This window comes from Rhyacophila brunnea, unplaced genomic scaffold (genome assembly GCF_057557595.1).
Source record: "Rhyacophila brunnea isolate RB1 unplaced genomic scaffold, BYU_Rbru_1.0 scaffold_267, whole genome shotgun sequence".
In the NCBI taxonomy this organism is placed as follows: domain Eukaryota; kingdom Metazoa; phylum Arthropoda; class Insecta; order Trichoptera; family Rhyacophilidae; genus Rhyacophila; species Rhyacophila brunnea.
The window spans coordinates 69973-76803 of NW_028232932.1; positions in this window are offsets into that span (position 1 = coordinate 69973).

Below are 6831 nucleotides of genomic sequence, written 5' to 3' on the forward strand. Positions count from 1 at the left end.
ATTTTTCAAGGCATAACTAACAAAAGCAACACAATCGACGAAATAGGGTGGCAGATGTCGTTGATCGAAGAGTCACATTAATCTGCGCGCAAGTCTGGGAGGTGCCGCTACATTCTAGACTGTTTGAAATTGGACCTTCGAAGAAATAAGATAAATTACTCTAGCATTTAAAAATAATCTGCGTAATACAAGACTGCTATCAGCCACTATCGGCAGCTATCGAGAGTAATTTATCATATTATTGTATCAAAGTATTAGCACTTATTGTAACAATTACAATAAGTTAGTTGTAATTGTTACAATAAATGCTATGTTTTAACAGCACCTCTCTTGGCTCTGCTAAATTTTAGAGTGAGATAGACAGTTTTGACTGTTTAGACGGCTAACTTATTGAAACAATAAAATTATAATATTTCAATACAAACATATGATAAACTACCCTCGATAACCGCCGATAGTAGTCTTGTGTATAGAATGGATGCGCAAGTATCAACGTTAACTGAAGAATCATAATACTTTAGTGGAATCCATGTCTCGGTATTGTCTTAAATATTGTTGGCAACTTTAGATACAATCTCGGTGACTGAATATAATTCACATATGGTTTATTTGATCGATATGTATGTACATGTGGCTGCAGGATACTGTCCCAAGGTAGTGCTACAACCAATCCATAACCCATGTATGGATTAAAAATGATTATTTACCTGATAATACTTTGATTACAAGTACCTAATGAAGAGGCTAAGAAAGTGATTCATTCACTGACTGACCAGTGATTATAATAATACAAGCGTTTTGTGTGCCAATCTAAAGGCTACATGCAGCATCTATCAGCTGTTTCCATATACATCATTTTGAAATGTCAAAGACAAAAATACTAAACATTGGCTATGATAAATAAAAAGGTATGTTTTTAAAAACAGAAAAAATATGAAATACGAGGGTGGGTCAATAAGTCCTTAGAAAAGCCGACAGGTGGCGCGACTAGTACTGTAAGCGGTTTGTTTTCATGCAGCGGCACTATCGATTCAGTATGCTGCGAAGTTTCAATCAGATTGGTCGGGTTGTTGTGTGTTTCTCGTACATTTAAAAAAAAAAATTGCTTGTGGAAAATGGAAAAATGGAAAATGGAGAAAATTGAGTTTAGAGCTGTTATTAAACATTTTAATATAAAAGGGTTAACAGCAAAGGAAATAAAAAATGAGTTGGATTTAGTTCACGGCATATCTGCTCCTTCACTTGCAACTATTTATAACTGGTTAAATGAATTTAAACGTGGTCGTACATCAACAAAGGATGAACCACGCTCAGGACGTCCTGTAGAGGTGACTACACCAGAAATGATCAATAAAATCCACGATATGGTGTTAAGTGACCGAAGATTAAAGTTGAGTGAGATAATTGAGGTTACAGGGATCTCAAAAGGTAGCGTCATTTCTATTTTACATGACAAATTGGGCATGAAAAAAATTTCTGCAAGATGGGTGCCGCGTTTGCTCACAGTCGACAATAAACGCAATAGGTTGGTGGCCTCTAAAGCCCTGTTGTCGCTCATGCAACGCAATCCGGATGAATTTTTTCGTCGCTTTGTGACTGTAGATGAAACATGGATACACCACTATACTCCCGAGACGAAAGAACAGTCAAAGCAGTGGATTGCGAAAGGCGAACCATGTCCAAAGAAGGCGAAAACCGTAAAATCAGCTGGTAAGGTTATGGCTACTGTATTTTGGGATGCACGTGGAATTATTTTCGTTGACTATTTGGAAAAAGGAAAAACAATAACAGGGGATTATTATGCATCTTTATTGGACCAGCTAAAAAACAAAATTGAAGAAAAACGGCCTCATTTAAACAGGAAAAAAATCCTCTTTCATCAGGACAATGCCCGTGTTCACACATGTTTACGATCAATGGCTAAAATTGAAGAATTGAAGTTCGAATTGGTCGACCACCCACCGTATTCGCCAGATTTAGCCCCCAGTGACTTTTTCCTTTTCCCAAACTTAAAAAAATGGCTAAGTGGACAACGTTTTTTTTCAAATGAAGAAGTCATCGATCGGACAAATGCTTATTTTGAGGACCTTCCGAAAACTTATTTTTCTGACGGTTTAAAAAAATTGAGAAACGTCTAACCAAGTGTATTGAGCTCCAAGGAGATTATGTTGAGAAATAAAAAAAAAATACAAAAATAAAAACTGTTTTAATGCTTTTTTCTAAGGAATTATTGACCCACCCTCGTATCATTATGAAAATGGTAAGATAAAAATATTAAAAACAATATCTTTTCTGTGTCTAACACTAATTCTAATACTACGGCAAAGGATGCAGCAGATAAAATCAATAGTGAACTAGTCATTCAAAACATTTGGAGACGGTGCCAACAAAATTATAATTCATTGCCAAAGGTCACATTTTGCGAGCTATCGTCAGTTGGTTACTCAATGTAGGCCACGCATAGTGAAATAAATACATTCATTCATCGATCACAAGTTTAGACTACTGTCAATAACGTAAATTCATCTTATCAACTGACAGTATTGATTGCCATATAGTCCTGGGTTTGTTTACCTGGAAATAATTCTCCTAAAGGAGAGACCTTGCATAGGCTTTGTGCTAATTATGTCATTTATGGAAGATCTCTATCTAATACTAAAAGTTCATAAGGTTGCTTCTATATATTACAGTCCAATCTCTTTGTGCTCACTTTAATTCTATTAAATGAAATATTCTGGTTATAAAACCATGACAATGCATTCAATTTTGTATTACATACCGATTGTAAATACAATATTATGACCTATTTATCAAAAATTTATTGTTATCAAAATAATTCTGTTGCTGATAATAACTGATTACCCTGGTAAACCAACGTAATTCATTAGCATGCAGTGTGGTAGAAACTGTCATTTTTGATAAATCGGCTTCATAAAACAGCTATGTGAAAATATTGAACAGCAGATGGTTGCATACCTATGCAAAGCACCAGATGAATTTGGCAATTGGCTTTATTCAATGCGTGATACAAACATATGACTACATCACGTATATATTAAATATATAAAAAAAACATTCATTTATATCAATTAGATAAAAAAAGAATTTTTACTATCAACACCACAAGCATAATGTCAGATTTTAAAAATTTGTTTTGAATTGCTTTTATAATTGCAATGTAATAAAAATGCTGCCAGTAAGTGCAAATGAAATAAAAAATCTTCATGAAAGGAGAAGAAATGGATACTGGATTTCAAATTTGGAATACATCAGACATTGAAATTTACTTCATAGAGGTTTTTTATGCTGTGACTGCTGTGTGTCTGTTTTATGATTTGAACATGTGTACATTTTATACAAAACAAAAGAATTTTCATTATACTGTGATATATTATTGAGCAATGCGAAATCACTTTTAGCTAACCTAGTCAGTTGACCATTTGTACTTTATTTTGCTTCAATTTTATACATTTAGGCTCCATCTCCATAGAAGAAAGTTTTTTTCAACGTCTTTAACTCATTTAGTGCTAACACCGCGACTGGCGCGTTTGGAGTACTTGGCCATTATATATAATTAACGTGTTATTTAAATGTGGTAATTAAAAGTTCAGCAGTGATTGACAAACAGATACTAATAATAATTTACATAGCTACATATACAACTGACCATAAATAACATTAAAAATTTTGACCTTACTGAAAAAAAAGTTATTGACCAAAATACTCATATTCGATAATTTTGATCATTGTAGCGTAAACTTATTTATATGTTCGGCTACAGGAATTTTATCGGTAGAGGGAATCTGGTTAATGTGTAATGAAAAACCGTCACAACTAAACAAACTAAAAACATAAAATGTCCACTATCAGCATTAAACCACCAACCTTTAGGTTGATAGCTAGCAAAAGTGAATATGGGATAGTTTTCAGTAATGACAAGAGTTCAATGCGTAGTTGTCATACATTGATGCTAATAATGTTGAAGATTATCAAAATGGAGAGCAAATCAAATAGTCTCTGGTGTTTGTGTGTTTCGATACATAGATTGATGGGTTAAACAGCGATACTCAAACTGCGGCCCTTTGAGCTTTTATGTGCGGCCCGAAACACATTTATTATGAGGAATTTCGTATATCTTGAGATTCGTTTCGACTTTGACGCACAGATGGTGACACCCGAAGAGGATTGTCATTATGGTCCACATCAGATCTGGTATAAGTGTGCACACGATTAATTTAAAAATATGCATAATTTTTAAAATCTCAAAATTTTTTTGTAAAAAAGGGGGGTTCCATGATTTTTTTCGTCACACCAGTAGTGATGCGGCCCGCGTTACTTTACAAATATATGTATTTGGCCCAAAGAAAAAAAAGGTTGAGAATCATTGGGTTAAACGAATGGCTAAAAACCAATCCTCATAAAAAATATGTTAATATACACTGTAGATCCATATTAGAACGGGATCAGTATAATGATATGTATATTAATAAAATTATCTCCTCATAGGCCTCTTTCATATTTTTTTTTCTTTAAATATACACATCTGGCAAACTATAAACCAATATAGCCTAGTATTTTAAAAAAAAAGTAAATCGAATGTATGAAAGTGAAATTGAGTCAATATGGTTGTATACACAGCAGTTTTAGATAACTACCGATGCATGATTTGAAAATGAATGAAATCGTGTCTAATTATATTCTAATGACGTTGTTATATATATGTTATCATTAAATTGTATGATATAATAATATTGCAACGGCAGGGTTTTCTTTGTGAGAAACGTATGCCGACTGCGTGAAGTAGGTGTTTATTTTATACAGATACAATTTCATACGACAAGCAACAATATTGCATCCTAAGCAAAAATTTCCGGCACAGTGGATCAATTATATTATTGATTACCTACGCAGCTAATACTACTTTTGTATGCAGAAAAGACACATAGCCATAGGGAATAATCTCTCTTCAAACCACATCCCAATAAAACAAATTACCTTGTCGCAGAATTAATAAGTGTTGTTTCTGATGATGTACAGGTCATCGTCACCCCGGCGAATGCGGATTCGTTAAATCGCGATCTTTTTTTAAAACTTGAAATTGTGGAAAGGGGAAATTATCCACCAAATAAATTTTTTAATGTGGATGAGACGGGTCTCTATTGGAAATGAATGCCAACACGTACGTTTATTTCCATAGAGGAGAAGACTGCTTCTGGATTTAAAGCATCCAAGGATCGTCTAACTCTTCTTCTCTCATTGAAGATATTGATGGAGGTGATAGAGATGCCATGCATGTTGGGTGGAAACAATTTAATATTATCAAAGCTATCAGAAACATCGACAAAGCGTGGAATGAACTCAACCCGTCGTGTATGAAGGGTGTTTGGTAAAGGTTGTTCAGTGAAATTATTGAAGTTCACTACAATTATTAAAATGATATTCAAAATATCATCAAAGAGATTAGTCTTATAGCCATATTCGGAGCCATTGAATGTGTTGATGATGTAGATGATATTCAGATTTTGTTAAAATCAAAAGGCGAACCCTTAACTAATGAAGAGCTGCAGAAAATGGACTGCCATACGTCCCTAGAAAATGACGTCTCCGCACCTGTTCCCGTGCGAAAGGTGTTAAAACCATTGAAAAGGCCCTTTCTCTTCACAATCAATGCATGGAGTTGTTAACGACGAAGATTATGAGCGAGTGAGTGCTGTAAAACGTGGCTGTAATGCATTACTTGACAGTATGTAATCGCAAATTTTGCACAATAAAGATCGCGATGAACGGGGGTACCTGTACTGGTACTGGTTTCAAGTGATATTAACCATGGGGATACTAATATAGTAATTATTCTAAATAACAGTAGTTCTCTGAAATTATTCTACAATATTTAAATCCCGTTTGGAGCTAAAAGCAAATTTAATACCATTTTCACTAGCCACTCTTTTCCCTATTTTGTGGCTGAAGACCATTTCCAACATCATTCATATTATTAATTGACTCAGCATTTATTTAGTAAAAATTACATACACCCGGTAAAATTTAATATAATTTATATTATCATTCTGTGGTTTCAAGAAGTCAATTTCAATTTTTCATAAATTAAAAAATAGCACGTAGGAATATAATTATTAATTATTATGTTCCTGTGTAGAGATCGGCAGAAAAAACCAAGTGGCTTCCTTTTCTGCAGTATTTTCAATGCCACAAAAACCGACAATTAAATTCAGAGAAAATCGCCCAGTCATCAATCTGCTAGGTAACTAAAATTTAATATGCTCAAACAGTTTCCTTGAAATTATGATAATATACAAGTCAAAACTTGCCAAGCATTTCTTGTAAAAAGAAATGTAAATTGGTCAATCACCACCGGTTACTTTGGTTCAGTGTTAGCCAACCTTCTTATACATAGTTGATAATACACTTATTTCATGAAATTATTTATTTGCCATATCCGGTTTTTAAATTCACCACCAAATAAAATATCGTATGTAAAGTACGTATCATAAAAATAGGTGGACGCGACAATAATTACTAATATCGTTTGCAGTTGAATAATTGGCAAAACTTCTGAGACTGTTGTTTTATCAATGTGTGTTTAATCCAGAGCAAGGATACAATGAAATGGGCGAATGACCAACAACCGTTTCTCATAATAAATATATTATGGTATAGATCCATTACGGTAATTTGATTTCAAGTGACAGCAATGAGACGGTAGCTATGTTGATAAATCAATAAGCCAGCAAACCTACATTTTCTTGTGCTTTTCTACCCTTTATCAACCACAACCCATCAGTGTTTCTTTATTTAACTGTTATGTAACTCCAA